Genomic DNA, 22,132 nt, shown 5'->3' on the forward strand with positions numbered 1-22,132 from the left:
AATCTTCAGAAAGCCTAAATTTAACACAAACACACACCCTCCATTTCCATCAAACACAGCCCGGAATGCATTTCTGAACAAGGCTTTCAAAATAAAAATAGTCTCCGCCGCCACCACCTGCTGAGGTGGCAAGAGAAGAAAAGAACACACAACCCTTACTAAGATGGAAAAGTCACTCCTGGGGCTGGAAATGCAACAAGAGGCCTGCTCCAGACCCCAGCCCAGCTACCAACCTCTTTCTCCAGGGCAGAGAGTGACTGTGGAGAACACCCATTACATTCCCCCCAACAGAGAAATGGAGCCAACGCCCCATGCTAATTCTACAGAGTAACCACCTGAGAAGGAGCAGCATCACCAGGACAACAGTCAAGGAGTATTGCCTAGTTAAAGGTGTGCACAAGGAGATGGGGTGGGTGGGATGCTGAACAAAAACAAGCAAAGCACTGCGTGTGAAGGAAGACAGAAGGAATATGCACAATACTTCATCTCAATTCTTGGAAGCAGAACACATTGTGCAAAGCCTAATTTGGCCCAGTTGCAGTGCTCACACTCCCAACCCCTGCAATCTTGGGGCATCACAATACATATAAGGCTTGCCCACACCCCTCAACTAGCTGCCAATGGCAAAGGCAGCCAGAAACCTTCACAGCCAAATAACAGCTGCTGGGTTAATTACTATTATATGCTGAAAACCTATAGCTTTCTATACAAGAATGGCAGAGGAATGTTGGGAGACTTTGTGGTGCTTGAAATATTAAAATTCCAAATTGTATAATTTCAGAGGGAGTTGTGAAAAGAATAATGTTAGATTCCAATTGGACTTTTTATTATTATGGAACTAGTATTTTTAAGCCCGTTATGATAACGGGCGCTAGCTTTCTATCCCGTCTTTTCTGTCTCTCTCTCTCTCTTTCTGTCTCTTCCCCCCCCCTTGTCCCCTCTCTCTTTTTGTTTTTTGTTTTGTTGTTGTCTCTGTTTTTGTTCTTCCTTATTTTGCTTTTACTTTTTTGGGGGGGTGGATGAATAACGGCCAAAATGGCCCATGAGAAGGTGGCTGCCCCGCCTATCGCCCTCCCGCGCACCCAGCTGCCGGAGCCCACCTTACCCGCTCCAGCCCGAAGGAGAAGAGAGGAACTCGGAAACAGAGCTATTCTCAGTGTTAAGCTGCTGCCTATACTGTCGCAATGGACGCAATAGGCGTCCTTTGCGTCCATAGCGGCAGTTTGAGCAGTGACTTAGCACAGAGAGGAGCTCTGCTCGTGAGCTCCTCTCTTTTCCCTCGGGCTGGAGCGGGTAAGGTGGTCTTCAACAGCTGGGAGGGCGATAGGCGGGGGCGGCGACCTTCTCATGGGCCATTTTGGCCCTTAATCTTTTTTGGGGGGGAGCAGGGAAGGTGATTTTGGGCAGCTGGGAGGGCGGGTGAGCAGGCGGCGGCAGCGGCTGTGAGCGGGCGGGGGCCTCGTTGGCGGCTTCGCCGCCACCTCGCCCAGCTTCATTTTGGGCAGCTGGGAGGGCGGGTGAGCAGGCGGCGGCGACGGCTGTGAGCGGGCGGGGGCCTCGTTGGCGGCTTTGCCGCCACCTCGCCCAGCTTCCCTGTCCCCCATCTCGGTCTTCCCCCGCCGCCATTACCCTCGCCTTTTTCAGGGCGGCCGCTTCTGGTTGCCTCGGCCTCCTCTCGCCGTGCCGCAGCTCATGGCTGAGGCGGCGGCTCGGCCGCCGCCTCGGCCACTTTCCCCCGCCGCCACACACCGGCTAATGGCCGCCCGTGGCTGTGGGACACTGGTGTCTGAGGTCCTGTGTCCCTTGGGCTCTTCTGGGCCTGCGCTTCGCGCAGGCCCAGAACAGCCCAGGGAGGCAGGGACGCAGATCCCCAACGTTCCAAAGCCACGGCCACTCACTTAGCCTTTTATTATATAGGATACTACAGCAGGACCTTAGCAACCCAAGCTTGCATTCCTGCTCAGTGATAGGATGGACTTTACTATTATCTCAATTTCTACCTATTAACTTTAAGCTGCGACCAAAGCTGTGTCAAGCAGCATAATCACCAGATGGAAAGGATTCCTTAGAGGATAACTGCGGCAGAGAAATCTGTCTACATCCATAGCGTACACATGTCCTGAGAGGAACGGCTGGGAATCAAACCCAGTCAGCCTACTAACTAGGGATGTGCACAGAACCATTCGGCACTCCATTCTAGGAGCACCGAACCGGTTCCATCAACTGGAACTCAAGCTGGTTTGGAGGGCAGGGAAGGCGCTGCCTATCTGCCAGTAACTGCCCCACTGCTTTCCCCTTGCAGCCGTGGTCAGCGTTGCCCATGCAAAAAAACCCACCACCACCAAAACCCTGCCCTCTCAGGAGTGCACAGAACCGGTTCCAATCACATCCCTACTACTAACACCACTGGGAGAATCATTGTGTGGCTAGAACCAAGAGGTGCTCACTGGTGTCAGGACCAGTGTTCCCTCTAAGGTATGTGCGTGCACACCTTTTAAAAAATATGTACTCAGTTAATTTTAGACCCTGCTCAGGTTGAATCAGGAAGGCCCCATTCTGAATGCACGTGCGCACACACTGCCTTGATACTGCCACCCAGAACAAAACTCATTCCATGTACACAGATGAAAAAAAATTAGAGGTAATACTGTGACAACTGTGCCAAGGGCAGGCAAATGGAGCATGCACTACTCCTGAAGATTGAGAAGGAGCCTCCCTTCAAGCAGAGAGTTAAATGAAAGCAGATGACACACCCAGGCTAAGAATGCCAGTGAGTTGCCACCTCCTTCCCCTTCCCCCCAGGGAAGCCAGTCAAACAGGTTCTTCCTTCCTTCATCTTTTTAATCTACCTGCATCTGAAGGAAGTATTCCCAAGGAAAATGGCTTCCCAGGCAGAATGGCATGGCGCTCACCAGCAGCCAAGCAACCCTTCCTACATAGGAAACAGTGTGCTAGGCTGAATACTGACCAAAGTCCAAATACCTGCTGGGCTTCCATGTTTAATAGTGGCCTTGAGCTGCTCAGGTTTTAGGCCACTTCAAACATGGGAATATAGGAAGACACTTCTACAGAGTCAGACCCTTGGTCCATCTTGCTCAGTATTGTCTACACAGACTGGTAGAGGCTTCTCCAAGGTTGTAGGCAGGAGTCTCTCTCAGCCCTACCTGGAGATACTGCCAGGGAGGGAACTTGGAACCTTCTGTATTTAAGCATGAAGTTGCACTTCCCAAAGTGGCCCCATCCCCTAAAGGGAATATCTTACAGTGCACACATGTGTAGTCTCCCCTTCAAATGCAAATCAGGGCAGAGCCTGCTTAGCAAAGGGGACAATTCACGTTTGCTACCAAGAGGCCTTCCACCTAGGAAAGTGGCAAGCTGTCATACACTATAGCTGCACACATTTACATTCACATCTAGTCTACATGCAGCAAAATAGATGCATGTGCAACTGCAGAGATGCTTTTTCCTAGGCAGAAGTCTCTTAAATGCAGGCAGTTCTTATAATCCATCTCTAAAGTATCACAATAAGTGAAGATAAAGCGATCCTTGCCATTAAGCAAGTCATGGTGGGTTTTTAAAGGCTATTAGGGATTGGAGACCTGGCCTGTAGCCTCGGTAGTTCAAAGAAACTGGTGCAGGAAGGCTCCCCAGTGAATTGTGTCCCATGTGAATCTGGAAGGAGAGAGACCACTTCGGTTTTGCACCTCAAGCAATAAAATGCCTCAAATCCACCTTGAAAGATGAAGCAGAGCACAATGCACCCAAAGAAGTGCAGAAGTGACTAGTGACGCAACCAACACCACAACCAGTGTTCAAAAACAAATGAAACTAGAAGGTGCTGTTTGACTCTCGGACCACAATGTTACCTTTCCAGTCAGAAAGGATGAAAATAAACCCTACATTCCCTGAGAGAAACAATACATGTTAAAGTTGTAAAATGTGTTCTTCATACACATGAACTTGAGGTGGCTTGAAATTCATCCACACATACATCCCACCTTATGTTATAGCTGCCCCACTGCCCCCACCCTCAGGCAAATACATCCCTATTTTAAATACTGTCATCCAAATTGTACGACACTAGCAGATAAGCCTATTTATCAATACAGCCCCAGCTATGAAGTCCACAGGTGCAAGGCACATGCACCCACCCACATGTCCTGGCTATGTGGCCTTTAGACAAAAGGGAAGGGATGAGCTATAAGAGCTACCAAGTCAGCCATGTAAAGCTCTGCTCTCCCAGGCTTACTCCAAGAGCCAATTTGCAAGTGCGTTTTTTGGTGTGGTTCCTGCTGCTGCGCTGAATCATGTGGGGCCTCAGACTGCATGGAAAACTGTGCCCATACACACGTATTAAGTGGGGCAATGTTGTGGGGTGGGGCAGTTTTAACCAGGACAGCGGAGCTGTTCATTTTCAGCTAATTGTGCTAACATGGTTACACATCACCACCCCACCCCACAGGAAGCTGCTTTCCAGAGTTTAGCATGACGGTGGTAGCCAAAACACAAAGGTAATGCGAAAGCTAAGCCAGACACTGTCCATAGGGCCTGGGCCAGCTCTCCAGTTTAGTTTTAAGGCCACACATTTAGTTTTAAAGGGATAACTATGTTCTTATGACAGACAGGTCTCTCTCTCTGTCCTCCATACTTGGGAATATGTGGCAACAGTAAGCCAGCTGAATCTGCTCTGTGATGAATGAGCTCCCAGCAAAGAGCCATGCAGAAACCATTGCCCTCGGGGTGTTATACTACCTCAGTTTGTGCTCTGTGCATAGCTTTGACGCCGTTATAGGGTAAAGCTTTGAGCTTCTAAGCAATGTGTTTCTAAAAAAAAATCTTACAGTTTACAACTAAGTAGGTGGCAACATATGGTCTAACTAGGCTGGGAAAGAATACTGTATTGGCATATGCCTGTCCGCTATACAAATTAGATGTCTACTGTTTTCAAGCACAGAACCCAGCACAAAGGGCACAGTTTGGCATAACCAAAAGTCTCCTCAAATGTTTCTAAAATTCATAGGGTTTTGTTGTTGTTTTAAAGACTTTTTTGCTATATTATTTTCCAGATCTATTCCACATGTAATGCTCAGGTCCTTCTTAAGACCTTTTTATTAAAAAAAACCCACTAGTCAATTATTTGGAATATTTCTGCTCCTACAAAAAGGCATTAAGTAAAGCTATTTTTAAAGGTCTACCTCTGTCTGGCATGCAAAACAAAAAACAAGAATGCAACAAGAGCCGACAACATGGAACTAACAACGCTGTAAATTATTTGGAACAGAGAACAGTAACTGACAACCCAGAGAGTTTTCCTTTTCTAGATTCAGCCTTAACATTAATCCCAAGTGCTAACAACATTTGGAGTATTTTTATAAACCTGTATAGGAGATTTTTTTTAAAATCTCCTTTAAGCACTCTTAAATTGATCACACGTTAATGCTGAAAATAACTAACTTTCTGGGGTTTCTGAAAGGGACCATATTGAGCAGCTCTGCAACCAGTCCATAATAGTAACTATCCTAAAAAGCATTTCACTGCCCTGAATGTTGTTGACAATTTGTGGCACATGGGCAACCTGAAAGGGGGGGAAAAGCAAATCTGTAATTTATAACAGTTTCCTTGTATGGAAACAGTTTGTCTTCACAACAGGTCACTGGGCAAGTAGGATTCCCCCCACCCCTTTCTTCTTACATGACTATTCTGTAGAGTGAAACAGCTTGCAAACAAAACCCATTATTCACTGTTTAAAGAAAAGGCCATCATTCATATTTTCTTTGTCAAATTTGGAAATATGGAGGAGCATTCCCAACTACAGTAACAGAACTGGATTCAATAACATAATTCAAGACCACCAGGACACAACACTAGATTGGATGGATAGACCCTCACTCTCGTCAAAAAAGAAAATTCTTATATACAGTAGCCTTGATCAGGGCAACAATTCCCAGGTACCAGCTTGCCATGATACCTGGAAATCTGAGTGTGGTGTCCGAGTTAAGTGATGGCAGATGTGACCAGGATAAGGAATGAGTGGGGTGTGTTTGTTTCATCTCTAGCCAGACAGATATGACCGTGTGTGTGTGTGAGAGAAAACCAGAACCTAAGGGGTATACTCGTGAGTCAAATGGGCCATAAGCCAGAATTTGGCTTTTTCAAAGCCAAATCTGGCCACCTAGGTGTGTGTGTGTGTAGTGAGCAAGGTGGTGAGTCCAACCCCACCTGCCATCGATCAGGGGCATTGCTGGGGGCTGGCAGTAAGTTCCCCCCACCCCAGGAGTGGATTGCAATCTGGCCTCTAAATTTTGAGGCTGGCTTCCTGAGCCTAAGAAAACTTGACCTGGTTACCTCATCCTAGGCATGCCACAACAGCCAGCCTCAACATGCACTTTGTAGTCCCCTTATCTTTGTTCTCGCATACAATGTTAAACTTGGCTCTTCTTCCACTGTACTGCAACCAATATACATACATAACTTGCCACCTTCCCAGGCCATGACATTCACATGAAGCTGAACGAGCAAGCAGTGACCTACGAAAGCTTGCACCACAACAAACGGTTTGCTTTTATGATGCTACCACACACTCTGCCAGCAATATCAGAGATGCAAGGGAAGAACAGCTGCCTGAAAAGGCTCGATACAACTAGAGGTTTTTGGCAGACTGCTACGTCTAGCTACTTTTTGAGGAGGCGAGGAAACACAAAGGCCTGGCGTTTAGAATGTGCTGGAGAGGAAAGCAGGGGGAGGCACCTATGGTTTCTAACACATGGCTGAGCTGTGAGATATGGCCACACACCTTTCCTTGGAGAATGGCACCACTTGGGAATTACAGGGCTCTCTGACTCTGTATACTCCATGGGGGGTCCAGATTAGCCAGCCCAATTATTGGAATTGGCACCAGGGTGGGAAACAAGACTACTCCCATGGCTGACTGAGCCAGGGAGTTTCCTTTTATGGACATGCTGAGACAGCTAAAAGCAGAGTCTGTTCCTACTCTGCAGAAACACATACCAGCTTACTTCCTTCTCTCCACACCTGCACCCTCCAGCGAGGGCAGCTGAATCAGAGATTCTGGCCTACAAGATAGACCTGAGAAGTAATGATGTTTGGTCCCGGCAGATAAGAGGACCTTAAGGACTACTTCCCACACACTCTCAAGCTACTAACAGGGCCCCTGGACCAGACTCCACCCAAAGATCAGGCCCAGTCTTAATGGCATAGTTGGTTTTTTAAGAAGCCATGGATGATTCCGTACACTCCTATTCACTTAGTGTGGGAAATGCCAAGTGGTAAATTTTAGAGTCTACTTCAACCTCCTCACTGTTCTGGCTTCCCTTTTGCCCTCAAGTCAATTCCGATTGCTTCTATAAAACTTCTCTTCTTACTGCTATGATTGTGTCATCCATCTTACCTCTTTCCATTAGAACTTATTCATATATTAGAACCCTTATTCCTTCCACAGCAGATGGGCCTCTCTCATCTTCTCTGGAGGAGAGAGAGAGAAAGTGGCTGCGGCCGGGGTGGGTGGAGCGGAGAGAGAGAGAGAGAGAGAAATTGGTGGCGGCCGGGGTGGTGGAGGAGAAAAAACCGACAACTAGGAGGCAGTCAATTAGTTCTAAATATTTAGTTACGGAGTTTAGAAACTTTCCCAAGCCTCAGGGGTCTACATTGTTCAAGGCTAGCTTTAACCACTGCAGTTCAGATCCCCTGTATGCTTACAATCAAGTGATCTTCTCCAATTCCACTGGGAATCAGAGCAGAATATCCAGCAAGGTATTCTCAACTTCCCCTCTCAAGCTGGTAAGTAATTCAATGGAGCCAGTGCACGTACACATACTCTGAAAGCAGACAGCCACCAAGTATTGTGAATTGCCTAGGGACATTTTTGTATGGCGTGGTATATAAATGTACTAAATAAATAATAAATAAAAGTATGCCATGATTGGAGAAAAAATATAGAAGTGTACCAGTTTTCCAAGACTCGATGCCTGCACACATGCACACAGCCAACGCTAGCCAAGCATCAGTGTAGAAGCAGCTGTTAGCAGCAGTTACTGCCAAGCAAAACCAAGGGGTTCCTTGCTCACAGCAGGGCCCCCAAGGGATCACCACCTGGATGAAGAAGATGCACAGGCTGTTCCCACTTGGTACGAACTGGCATCTTCTTGAAAGCAAAAGGCATCTTGCTGGGAACATCTGCACAGCAGCTCCTTTGTAACAAAACATTTTTTAAAATCTTGTACCAAAAGTAAAGAAGCACTATCCCCTCTTCTATTTGGAATCAGCATAGCCTGTGTTTAAAGCTGTGGATAGGTTATAATTTAAAAGCCACACATTAGTTTTATTGTTTTGGACATTTTATAAAGTTAGATGTTAGAATATTTTGAATACTTTGTTCTGAATGCCAAGATTACACACACGAAGAGTTTTGAACACTCTATATAAATGCTGATTTGTTCTGAATCTGACATTTCCAATTTCTCTCACAGGGATGTTACAATAAGATGAAGTTCTCTTATACCTACTCCATTTATATATATATATATATATATATATATATATATATATATATATATATATAAAAACATGTAGCTCCTAACTTCAAGCAGCCTTCAGGGAATAAGCAGCAAGCAGGAATGTCATCCACTAGGTATGAAGCTGCTTTACCCCCTCACTGAGTGATGGCATACAGGTTGAAGAAGGTTCTTCCAAGGTTGGGAAGGGGTTGCATCAATCAGACTGCAGGCCTCTCACATGGACCATGTATGCCACTTAACAATTAAGGTTGCCATGGCCCCCAGAATTCCAGGTATCACAAGGATTTTATGCATCTCACATGGACAGGGGTGTAACTATAATAGGGCAAGGGGAGACAAATGTCTGGGGGCCCACTACCTTGGCCCCCCCAGAGGCAAGTCACATGACTGACTCCCCCAGCCACACACCCGCCCGAGCTTCCTTCAGTTGTATTAATCCTCCAAAATTGATCTGAGTGTTTAGACCTGGAGCTATCAGAACAGCATGTCTTTCTCTAGTACCATTAAATGACTTGTGGCACATAGAAAATTTATATCATATAACATATCATATAACATATATCATATAACATATATTATATTATATAGATAGATAGAGATATAAAAGCATATATTATGCTTTTTGTTACTACTATTCAGCCTCATTTAAGATTTCTTTACTTCATGAGCTGAGCTTCAGTGAGGGGGGGCATTTTAAAATCTTGTCTCTGAGCCGACTCCAACCTTGCTACACCCCTGCACATGGATTGCTTAGCCCACCTGGATTTCAGCGTTTTTTGTTTTTAAGGCTAAGCTCTAGCCCTTGTAGAAGTGGAGTTATGGAACAAAACGTACAGTTCTGGCTCAACTGCTGGACTTGGATTAAGAGCACAGGAGGCTAGCTGGGAGGGTTTCACTTTCACAAGTACAGTAATCCCTGAGGAATGTGGCCTTGTTTTTTATTAACAGGAGATCGCTATTGGGCAGTTGAGGATAGCTTGCTTGATGTGAATCACTACCTGCCTACCAGGCTGTGTATTATAATGTTTAAGAACTCCCTTGGCTTTACATTCAATGTGTACCTACTTAGAAGTAAGTAGTAAGTACTTGGTTTCAACCAGATCTTCTCTCAAAGAAGTATGTACAGAATTGCAGCCTTAATTAAAATGCTGTGCACTTTTTTGTTCTATTGCTGCTGTTAGTATGTCAAGGAAAATGGTCAGGTAAAGGTATCTTCCCCATGTATTGTTGGTAGATATCAAAAGCATATCCAAGTCAACTGGAAAGTGCATCTGCTAATTTGCATGTGTAAATTATTTGCAGGCCAAATTCCATAATATGCAAATTAGGCATCTGGATTCGGAGAGCCAGAATATGACAACCCTACTAACAATGTAAGATACAAGTGTTCAGGGCATGTCTGTAGAGGCATCTGGCATCCTTAGAACATGGCAAACTATTTAAAAAATCAAAACCCTCTCTCACGTACACACACACACACACACACACACACATACACGGCACAGAGCTGTCAGGCAAGGTGAAGGATTTATTCTAGCATCCCTGGGTTTGTGGAGGTACACACAGGTACAAGAACTGCTGCACCTATGGAAGCTCAAAACAAAGACAAGGGAAGGGGTTAGAGGTGGAAGGAAAAGTTACCGGCCAGCACTGTGCACAAACAAATACATCCATTCTAGTTGCCTTGCTCTCCATTCAGGCAGCACACTGGGATGACAATGTAACATGTGACTATAGGCTGTGAGCAATCTATTATTCTCCCTCTAGAACAAGGTAGTCATTTCCAGCTGACCAACAAAAGCAGCAAGCTGGCCCACTCCATTCAAGGGGCATCAGCATTTGCATCACCATGCTGACTGAAGCACAAAATGAAGGGCTTGTGAGCACTGACGTCTCAACAATGCCACAGAACTGTGGAACAAAGCACAGAACTCTGGAAATTCTACTTTCCATGTAAGAAGAATTAAGTTCCGAACCCTTGTTTTTTCAGAAAGTGACTCCACCACCCCCAACTGTAAGTAGTCAGAATGCCTATGGGTTGATGGTGCTGCTTTGAGAAGAGGCTATACTATTTTTTGCTCCTAACTTTTATTCAAATAATTTTCCCAAGTAGTGACAAGACACTCTACTGCGACATCACCCTCTTTGCTGCGGTTCTAAATGAGTTCCAAGAGTTACTTCCATGGACAACACATTTTCGCTTTTGGTTTGCCCTCAACTATCTCTTGCCCCACCACTAGTTCCTCCCTGTCTCTTGCTCCACCACTAGTTCCTCTCAGGGCACACTGGTCTTTTACTCCTGGGGCAGTGCCCCCACTCAGCTTCCCAGGAGTACTGAAAGACCAGTGTGCACTGAGAGGGAGGCACGAAAGGAGGCACCCAGGCCAGGGGAGAGCATAACATCGGCCCCCATAGAGACCAGCTCTGGCCTGTGAGGACTCTTGAGGTAGGCCCACCACCTTCCCACAAGTACTGAAAGACCAGTGTGCCCCGAGAGGAAGGCAAGAAAGGAGACACCCAGGCCAGGGAGCTCTTGTCCTCAGCTCCTGAAAAGACCCACAGCCTAAGACAAAGTTTTATTAATCTTCTGTAATTTGCTTCTTTTAATATTGTAAATCACTTTGTGTGTCTTTGTCAAGGCAGAAAGGCAGTATAAAAAATGTAGTAAATAAATAACAAACAAACAAACTCAAGATGGCAGACATGTGAACATTTGAGGTGCAATTGGGCTAACTTGTGAACCACCTAACCAATTTGAACCAAATTTGTTACAGGTTTAGGGACAGCTCAAGGGTGTAGTTTGTAATATCATCCACCCCAATTCAAGATGGCAGATATGTGAACATTTGAGGTGCAAGTGGGAACTGATGTAGACCAAATTTGGTACAGTTTTAGGGACACCTCAAATGCGTAGTTTGTCATGACATCACCCACCTCAATTCAAGATGGCAGACGCATGAATGTTTGAGGCGCAAATGCACTAACTTGTGAACTGCCTAACTGATTTGGACCAAATTTAGTCCAGTTGTAGGGATAGTGAAAGTAGAGTAGGCTGATTAGTCCCTACCAGAACTTATTTTGAATGAAAGCCAAAGTTATCAGGATACCAGCATTTTACACCCAATATCAAAATGCAGTTGTGCGTCTCATGATCACACTACACATCTCTGGGCTTACCTACTGTGAATTCAACATGGGACATTTCCATATGCCCTTCTTGGTGTTCTAATTCTACTTCCTTGCCACACAAGAACTCCAGAAGTAGGTTAACATACATTTTTACTCATATGAAGAGCATAGACAAAGTTTACAGCTAATGATCCTCAAAAAGTGAGATGGCTGCTGACACAAATGCTCTTATGAATCCACAGGTCAGAAGGGAACATTTATGTAGCTCAAGTCAAAAAACGGGGACACACAAGGTGCTTTTCAATCTGCCAGGTTATCAATTATAACCCACAGTCAGCCTCCTTATATTGCGCCTTAAGTCATTTCACAGCAGAGACCATTAGAGGGAAGAAGAACCCAAGAATTCAAAGTGGCATGCTTCAAGTTCAATAAGAAACTCATTATGTGTTGTTTTTTTTTAAAAGAAAGGATAATAGCACAGTACAATTCTGATCCCCACCCTGCTCTGGCCTCAAAATCCATCAAAACAAAGAGAGATGAATTTCTTTGTTCACCAGGAGTGTTGTTTATGTGTTACTGGAATGGTCCCCAGATCCTCCTGGCAGGTTGGCAACAAGCTCTTTGATAAAGCGTAGAAGCAGCAGGAACACAGTGGTGGCTACTGAGAGAGTGCTTTGCAAAGAAGAATGAAGCGGCTTTGACACAAAATTAGGTGTGTGCATGGAACAGGGAAGGATGGGGTCAAACTGGACGAGAGAGAGAGAGATTCCACTTATTCATTGCAAGTGGAATCAGGTAGAGTTTAGCTTAACTTCTCAAGCAAAGTGTCAGGGATCAAGCCTGCTTAGAAGACGCATCCTGAGCTATGGAAGCCCTGGTCCTTATCTAAATGCCTATGGCTCACAGGAAAGAACTCTGCACTTCACAAGACCTCTTCCCCAACCCTATTCTGTTTCACATAATAATCTCCAGGACTGATTCCTGGCTCATGATACATGGCAGGATGGAGGAGCTCAACAAGCCAAACTAGTTTTAAAAAACCAAGAAATTTCTTTGCTGAGCAAAGCAGCAAGCAATTACAAAAGTCAGCATGCACTTCAGGTTTGTAAAGAGCTTTGCATTCATGATGACAGTGGTTTACAGCCACCTCTGCCAAAAGGTAGGCCAGTATTGCTATCCCCATATTGCAGATTGAAGTTAAGAGAATTAAGGGGGATTGAAGTTAAGAGAATAATGTCTCACCCCTGAATATGTTTGTGGCAGAAGCAAGACTTCCTGACTTAAGAGATTGCACTCAGTCACGTTATAAAGTAAAGTTGCGCCATCAAGTGGGTGTTGACTCCTGGTGCCCACAGCCACGTGGTTTTCTTTGGAAGAATACAGGAGGGGTTTACCATTGCCATCTCCCACGCAGGATGAGATGATGCCTTTCAGCATCTTCCTATGTCGCTGCTGCCCAATATAGGTGTTTCTCATGGTCTAGGAAACATACCAGTGAGGATTCGAACCAGCAACCTCTTCCTTCCTAGGCAAGTTACTTCCCCGCTACACCATTAGGTGGCTGCAGTCATATTATGCCAGTGAAGACAAAATTGGAGAGAAGGATAAAGGGCAGGGTAGTGGTCAACTCAAGAGATGGCAAAACAAGGAGTGGGTGGTCAAGGCCAAGGTTTTGCTCATTATACATCATATGCTAACATCACCCAATGGACCTGTCTAGTCCAAACCTCAACTCTAGCACAGGATATCCTACATCTAAAAAACATTCCAGTAGGAAAGAGTCCCCCCCCCCCCGCAGCTTATTCTATTTTAGAATTGCTATTGTAGTCGGGAAGTTCTTCCTACCATTTAGCCAAGATGCATTTTCCGGTGTGGTTTAAACTCATTACGTCTTGCTTCATTCTCTGTGGACAGGGAGAGAAAGCTGTCCAAACCTTCTCCTTTCTAATATCCTTCCCAATGATTGTTTTCCCTCACTACCCCACAATAGCCACCCCCATCCCCCAAACAAACAGAACTGTCTCATTCCTTTGACCTTTAATCACAGGACTAATTTTCTAGATCCATCACCACAGATCTCTCCCCACCCGCACAGCCTTTCGTACTTTTAAAAGTGTATTTTATTGTAGCATCCAGAATTGCATGCTGTATGGGCTTTTGATAGTTTTGTTAATTCCCAAGTGCTTGGCACTATTGAAACATAAGCCTCTAGTTTTCTGCAATCTTCATTACATTTTATTGTTCTGCCTAGACTGCAGGTGGGGGGAGAAAAGGAATGCTGATTGGCGCAGTTCTTGTATATTTGTATTTTTCCTCCTTTTCTACAAGAAAACACGCACTCCTGGAAGTAAAGTACCAAATAAATGCCAACACTAGCAGAGGCATATGCTGTTTAATTTATCCCACATTCAACCCTCTACACCCGACTAAAACCTTCCAACCACCACCACATTTCAGATTTGAGGCCCTGTAAGATCTTCACTCCACAGCATTCTGTGACATCACAGAAGGTCACAGAGTGTTAGGGGGAAAGCAGACACAGAAAAATGTTCAGCTGCCTCCATCCCCTACCTTTTCAGCCACTCTACGAGCCTCTTCCCCAACAACATCTATTTTATTTACCCACACAGCATCCTTTTGCCCCCTTTCTTTCCAAAGGACTAACTTTTTCCACACACTCTCCTCAGATCTCTTCATGACAAAACAAGTGTATTTTGCTAGTAAATATGTGTTTTATACTTTAGTTTAGACCAAAATTCAGACTACATTTTAATCTCATTTCTAGGTCCTAAAATGGCACCTACACAGAAATCACACAAGTAGCGTCTGTGGCAATTTGAGGGGGGCCCTTTTAATAGGGGAAAACATCTCTTTTTATGCAGTCGGCCCTGAGCTGGCAGGACAGGCTAACTGTAAAGTATAGTTTAGCAGTACATTAACAGAACATCAAAACACCTGCAAGATAAGCTAAGGGTGCTTGCTTCCAACTACCTAACACACAAGGCTGCCCAAGCCTCATCATACTATCACCAAAGGCAGGCTGCTCCCGGAAATGTGTTAAAAGCTCTGTTCCCTAGCCTCCTGGAGACATGGCCGTTCTCTGCTTCACTCCATGTGTGGCTCTTCTAAAGAGCACACAAGATGACAGAGGGCAGAGTCAGACCTACATCTGTGACCATCTTTGCTCACTTCAGTGAAGTCAGTTCTCCCTCTCACACACGCACTAGTTCGGGCAGAACTACTCTGGTGTTATTTACAGAAAAACCTGTTTTTGACCTCTTCTTCACTGCCCTTTGTATTTCCTAGACATATGTACTTAACTGCTTTCTTGTGGCCTTACCAACTCTGGACTCTAGCAAGGGAAAAAATAGATTGGGGGATGGGAAGGGGTCTTCTCTTACTGGTGCACTTACTGGCAGCAAGAGAATGTCATTTCAACGGAAGCTTGGGCACTGCCTGTATCTGACTGAATGCATTTCAGTATTGATTTCAGTCAGATCAATACTAAATTAGGATGATCTTTATGGAACACCAGGGCCCCCACTGAGAGCCAAATGAATTCAGACAAGCCCGCCTTACTATTAAACATGGATGTGAGTGAAGGAAATAGGCAATTTTCTCCTAGGATAGCCCAAACCTATTGTGTGCTTTGACAGCTATGCTTAAAGAACCAAGTACCAGCATACTATTCTTTGTGAGTTTTTAGCACCTAGTTTCTCACCATCCCATACAGCCATTCAGTGGAGGGCTCTTTCTGCAGGAGAGAGGGGTCTCTGGAGGCATTTCAGACACTGGATCAGAGATATTCTATTCAACTGGCAATCTGGGCCAACAGACTTCACAAACCACAGTTTGAAAAAACCAAACTTATTATCAGAAACTCAAAACCAACAGCTGTGGAATAGGAAAACAAACCAATTAGTGCTCAGGAGTCAGCCATGAATTTACTGAGTGGTTTTAAGCAAGGCATTCTCTAGCCCAGGGGTTCTCAGTCATGACTCCCTAAATGTTGTTTAACTCCCCTAACCTCCAGTCACAGTGTCTGAAGGGAGTGGTAATCCAACCACATCTGGGGACCCTTAGTTAGCTTAAACTCTCAAATCTATAGCATAGGGATTATTCAACTGGCTGGCTGGCCCTAGGGAGCAACTAGTTTTGTGGGAGCCCACTTAGAAGAAGATAGGGATGTGCCGAACTGGTTCAATTGTGAACTGGACTGCTGTGAACTGGGCCAGTTCAAGTGGTTCGATTGCAAACTGTTTTGAACCGGTTCGAGCTGGTTTGCTGGCCCAACCAGCCCGGCCGGTTTGGCCCGAATTCAGACCTAACTACAGCAACTGGACCGTGCACACCTCTAGGAGGTGGTGGTGATTGGTCTCGTTGTCAAAGATGCTATTCCCCCTCCATGCCGTTTTTACCTCTAGATTGGCAAGAGGGAACATGCCTTTGGAGGTCAAATTTGGCCCAGGAGCTTCTGAAGGCTGCTAAATCATTATTGTAATGATTGAGAATGTATACAATGTGCTTTGAAAACACTTATTCCTGTGTATTAGTGACTGTGTTCATTTCGCTTCAGACACAAAGGCTGCCTGCAGGCTTCCAATTTTCCCCCTCAACTAGTGTATTGGGAATGAAATTTACTTAACATAATCAGAATTGCTTCAAATGTGAAGCAAGGAGGAGCATGGCTGGCTTGAGATTCCTGTCCTCTGCAATTCTCAAATGAAATTCCCCTTCTCCACCCCCAATACGTGCATGTCTGTTTCTCTAGCCCTACTCAGACATTATGTTGTACGAGGGTACAGATATCTGTACACCTGTACATGTTTGTGTGGGTGACTGTACCTGTATTCATTTAAACAGGGAACCTAGTCCCTCAAATGCATGATACAGATGCTAAGTGTACTGCTGTATCTGTATTCAACATAACATATGAATAACTATCTGTGTACAGATATGCACCTGTGTACACTTGTTGTACAAGTGTTGAACATAATGTATGGACAGGGCTTGTGTCTCTAATGAGAGAGGTATGAAGCATTACAAAGAAGCACTCGGAATGGGAAGGGTGAGCTGTTTGTGCTTCCCATTTCCTCTGGAGTCAGCAATATCCACAGCTACTTGCAAAGCAGCACCAAAGGGCCAGTTTATATAATCAGCACAATCAAGGGGGACTGTGCCACTTCAGGTTGCAGGAACGAGGGTTTAAAGTATCTGAAATTGTTTTATTTATAATTCCATACTCTGCTTGAAGGCATCCAAAGTGATATGCAATCGGGAATGCTCCCCTACAGCAAAGCAAGTTCCGAGCACATAGAAAACCAGCATGGTGAGAGCAAGTCTGGAGTATCTCTCTTCTCCCTCTACAATTTGCTAGTTTTTGTCTGTACAGCAAGTATCTCTCTTTAGGGGGAACATTCAAACATGCAACATGCCCACATGCATCAGCAACGGAAAAGTCCAGGAAAAGCTTTACCATGCGATTCTGCCAATTGTATAAAAACCAGCCATAAATAGTGACACAGAATGAAGCTATAAGTGTTAGCTTCCAACATTTACCCCATAATCCATTAAAATCTTTGCACACTGTGATTAAGAACTCAGTCTGAAGGACTGGGTAATTACTACATACAAATAAACTCAATGAAAAGTGCTGCATGAAAATAAGTCTGTAACAAGCCCTTGCCCTACCTTTTGACCCATTTCCTCTATTAGAGAGTCACTTACCAGAGAAAAAATGGTTTGGATTAACATTAAGTGGTCTCTGGATACAACCCAACTAACTTGGCAGTGGCCTCCCTAATGTCTCCGCTGATGAAAGACACAGACACACGGCTGATCTTCCTTGTTTGAGGCAAAAGGGATATGAACTAATGATGGACAAAACAATAGACGCTCTTGATAATTGTTGCATATTCTCCAGATCAGAATTTGTTCATACATGGATGGGATGGTCATCTATTCTATAAGGTATAGATACTTACTCTTATTCCACATACAATTGTAGAAGTTATTATAGCATAGGTTTATTTGCGTCTTTGCCCAGCATAACAGCAAAATAGACAAAAACAGTTCAAACAATCTACTCTAGTGTAGAAGTTGGACTCCTCATTATATCCCATCCCCAGCCTAGAAGACAAATTTGTAGTCTTTATGACTGCTGGCCATAGGCTTGTGTCTCAAGTCAGATAATGCAAGCCATTTGCAGCTCTAGCAAGGTGTAGAGCAAGCTTCCTTACCTGGAAAAAATAACCACCTCATAGCATCCTGATCACAAGATTAACTGCATTATTCCCATGGTTCTCTAGAAAGATCAACACCAGTGTCTACAAATTGTTCTGTTATTCATAGGTCTCAATAAATCACAAAGAGCATCATTATGTTTCTAGCTCTCAAAGTGGAGGTATATCCCTTCACCATCACCAACCCACAACACAACACACCACACACACTGTCTGTGCTCACAATGGTTACACTACACTACACTGACTCAAGCCATGAGTTTCGATTGTGCACCTGTGGCTCAAAGGAAGTTGAAGATGATGTTATGATGAGGTTACCTATGTTGCTTTATCCATCAGGGATGCCTGCAGAAGGCTCAATTGCACTCCTACTTATTAAAATTCTGAGAATTTTCTGGTTTAGGAGATATATACTGATTTCTGTAAGCAGATCTCTTATTTGTATTTCTTAGAGTTGCAGACTCTTCATAATCATAACAGTAAGAAAACCTAAAGGTCATTTTATGATAGAAGTGGTAAACTGAGGTGGTTAAACCATTTTCTTTTTTAATAGTAGCAACATTTATCGGAAGCCTAGCATTGGAACTATTTGGATGTAGCCCCCCCCCCTTCAATATGAAAGCTTTATATATAGTGTACATATATGCCTTTTGTGTCTAAGCAGAGAGACTGTAATAAAGAGTCCGTATCCTGTCTGCCAAAGCCACCTAATGATACAGCAAGGAAGTGACTTGACTAGCAAGCCAGAGGTTGCCGGTTCAAATCCCCGCTGGTACATTTCCCAGACTATGGGGAACACTAGGGATGTGCAAAATGTTTCGGGCACAGATCGATCTGTGCCCGAAACGAGCAATTTCGGGTGATTCGGGGCTGAGCTGAATCACCCCCGATGCCCCCCGATATTTTTCGTGCCCAAGCCGAATCACCCCTGATTCGTGCCCGAAAAATTCGGGTGATTCGGGATGTCTCTTTGAATTTCCCGCCTTTTTGCCTCCATTGATTTCAAAGCAAAAGGGTCTGATTTGATGTCTGCTCGAATTTCGGGTCCCAGGGCAAAATAGTGGGGTGGGGTGGTAGTGCCTAATGGGTGGAGGCTACCACCCCAATTTCAGAGTGATTGGGCAGAGGGCTGATTTTTGGGGAATTGTTGAAGTTGACGCATCTTTAAGGTTTTTCTCCATAAAGAAGCATGGAGGTGTCAGCAAATGTATAGCTTCACTTTGGGGGCAAAGGGGTGGCCTAGAGCAGTGTGGGGTTGGTGGTAGTGCCAGGTAGGGGCAAGGAAGCTACCTGAATTTTTTCAAAGGATTTGGGCAGAGAGCTGATTTTTGGTAAACTGTTGAAGATTACGCGTCTTTAAGCTTTTTCCTCATAAGGTATACATGGAGCTTTCAGCAGCCCCATAAGTGCACTTGGGGGGTGCTGGGGTGGCCCAGAGCGAGTGGTAGTGTAGTGCACATAGGGTGCCAACCACCCCCATGGGTTTCTAACCCATGGGGTACAGGGTTCTGTTGTTTCTGAGGTATTCTGGGTGTGGATTCTATGATAGCAAATTAGAGTGGATTCATGGTGTCTCATTGAAAATCTCATTTCAGCCCTCTGCCCAATCACTCTGAAATTGGGGTGGTAGCCTCCACCCATTAGGCACTACCACCCCACTCTTTTTGCCCAGATCCCACGCTATGCCCCCGATCTGCCCCAAAGACACGAAAATTTCAAAAATTCCCCAAAAATCAGCCCTTTGCCCAATCCACCTGAAATTTGGGTGGTAGCCTCCCAATCAGGGGTGATTCAGGTAGCCCATATTCGGGCACAGAACAGAATGGGAGTGATTCGGTTTGGGTCCCGAACCAAATCACCGAAAACCCGAATTGCACACCCCTAGGGAACATCTATATTGGGCAGCAGCAATATAGGAAGGTGCTGAAAGGCATCATCTCATACTGCGCGGGAGAAGGCAATGGTAAACCACTCCTGTATTCTACCAAGAAAACCACATGGCTCTGTGGTCGCCAGGAGTCACGACATTGATTCGACGACACAACCAACCCTGTCTGCCAAAGCTGCGTGCATTCAATCAAGAGAGCAGAGCGCATAGCCCTCTCCACAGATGCCTGTTTCTGCTAAACCACATTCCACAATCCCCAGCTTGTCTCATATGTCCACTGTTCCACTCCTTGCTATCACCACTACTCAATCCATGCCAGCCTTCACCAACTCCAGAAATGGAACAAACTGCAGAACAAGCAGATGAGCACACATTACAGTCATACCTGTTTTAAGCTTACAATGTAGGACTCCATAACAGAGAACTGAAGTTCATTTTGATGCAAAGTAAACAGCTCCGCATTTAAGCTGAACTCTGGCCGCAATTAGGCCATTTCCCCTGCATGTTTGTAGGTCACACAACAAGCTGTATCTTTTACTGGACCAACTTTGCACAGCAAGGCAGCTTTGATCTCAAAGCCTTGAGGCAAAAGCGTGCAAGAGCCAAACTGCACAGCAGAGCTTCAGTGCTGCTCTTTTGGTAGGAAGAGTTTCAACAAATGAGCCACCATCTGTGTATAGAGATAGGAGGGGCTTTTAGTGTTTTTTAAAATAATAATAATAATAATTGCATGCCTTTCAAAGCAAGTTAAAGCACTTCTTTTGGCAAGGAACACCAGGTCTTTCCCAGGGGAAGGCAGAGTTCTTGGCATGGGATGCTACCACTTGTACAGCAGCGATAGCCCAGCAGTTTCCATTGCACCATTTCGTGCTTCCTGGGGAAATTAGCAGTAGCTGCTCTCAGCTGTTGCATGCTCATTTTTATCTGAAGGAAACAAGCTGTAGCATTTGGCTCAGTGTTGAAATTCCAGGCCAAGAGACAGATATGTGAGAGAAAGCCAAGGAAGCATTGGCAAGCATGCATCTGGGGTCAGAAGTGAGCAAAATATGACCCAGTGGGGTTCGAGCAGTAGGTTGGCACTTGTGATTATCTCTCTCAAGTGTCCTCCATTGTCAGGGATTCTCCCAACCTGAATACTGTGCGTGGATATGTACAAAGGCTGTACTATATTTTCACTATGAGCTCCTGTTATTTTGGGTGCATCTGGGAGCCCATCTAATGGCTGCTACAGACTACTGCAGTGCCCAAACTCAGTGAAATTCCTTCTGACACCTCAAAAACTGCCTTTCCAGGAAGAGACACTTCTCAACCATGATGCAGTTGTTTCAGAACATACCTGCTCCATATATCATAAATACTAACCCTCAAGTCTTATAGAACAGATCCTTCTATGAACTTACTCCAACACCCACTCGCAGAAACATACAACCCTGCATAAAAAATTGATTAAAGGAAAGAAACATTGGACTTATCATGAAGGGTTCTTTTTTCACAACCGAGGAGGTCATCCTCAAGAAGTATGGGTTGTGGACTGAGCATGCTCCAAGACAGGACCAATAAGTGAACTGAAGGTATGGCTAGCCCCTGAGTGTGGAAGGTGACCCAGCCCCACTTCTGGGACTGACAAGCTCTCATAAGACAGAAGGATTAGTTAAACATAGAGCAGATATAAGAACAGAAAAGTACAACAAGCCTACTAAGCTAAATAACCCTAGGAGTTTACTCCACCCAGAAAAGAAAAACACGCCACCCCGGACCAACGATCCAACAGTATAGAAAGGAAGAATGAGCATCCGAAGGCAGGCCGGATGACCTCCTCGGCTGTGAAAAAGAACCCTTCACAGTAAGTCCAATGTTTCTTTTTCCACAGCCCGAGAAGGTCATCCTCAAGAAGTATGGGACATACCCAAGCTAAAAACAAGACTTGGGTGGGATCATAAGGATGCGAATTAGACCACCTGTTGGAGGGTGCGGCCCATGGCCACCTGAGAATCATGAAATGAAGAGGCCTTATAGTGCTTGATAAAGGGAGTGACTGACGACCAAGTGGCCGCCTTACAGATCTCAAGCAATGGTGCATTAGCCGCAAAGGCCACAGAAGTGGCCGCACTCCGAGTCAAGTGTGCAGTAACACCCAAAGGCAGTTGAAGACGGAGGGACTCATAAGCCACAATGATACAGGCTTTAATCCACGAGGCAATTGTGGCCTTGGAGACCTTAGTGCCTAGGGAAGCCTGATGGAACGATACAAAGAGAGAATCTGAACGTCTGAATGGTCTGGTTCTATGCAAGTAGATACGGAGGGCACGCCGCACATCTAATGAGTGCCAAAATTTCTC

The 22,132-nt window shown here is 45.0% G+C and overlaps 2 protein-coding genes across 5 annotated transcripts in view; one reads left to right on the plus strand and one right to left on the minus strand.

The window, feature by feature from the left end:
• JUP (junction plakoglobin) overlaps positions 1–22,132 on the minus strand; it is a 69,170-nt gene that overhangs the window by 18,901 nt on the left and 28,137 nt on the right. The gene's annotated exons all lie outside the window — the stretch shown is intronic.
• Positions 1,278–22,132, plus strand: part of LOC128329000 (keratin, type I cytoskeletal 17-like) — a 213,631-nt gene continuing 192,776 nt past the window's right edge. The window contains exon 1 of the mRNA XM_053259355.1: positions 1,278–1,293. The gene's annotated coding sequence lies outside the window, so the exon portion shown is untranslated. The remainder of the gene's footprint in view (positions 1,294–22,132) is intronic.

This window comes from Hemicordylus capensis, chromosome 6, assembly GCF_027244095.1.
Source record: "Hemicordylus capensis ecotype Gifberg chromosome 6, rHemCap1.1.pri, whole genome shotgun sequence".
Classification (NCBI taxonomy): Eukaryota; Metazoa; Chordata; class Lepidosauria; order Squamata; family Cordylidae; genus Hemicordylus; species Hemicordylus capensis.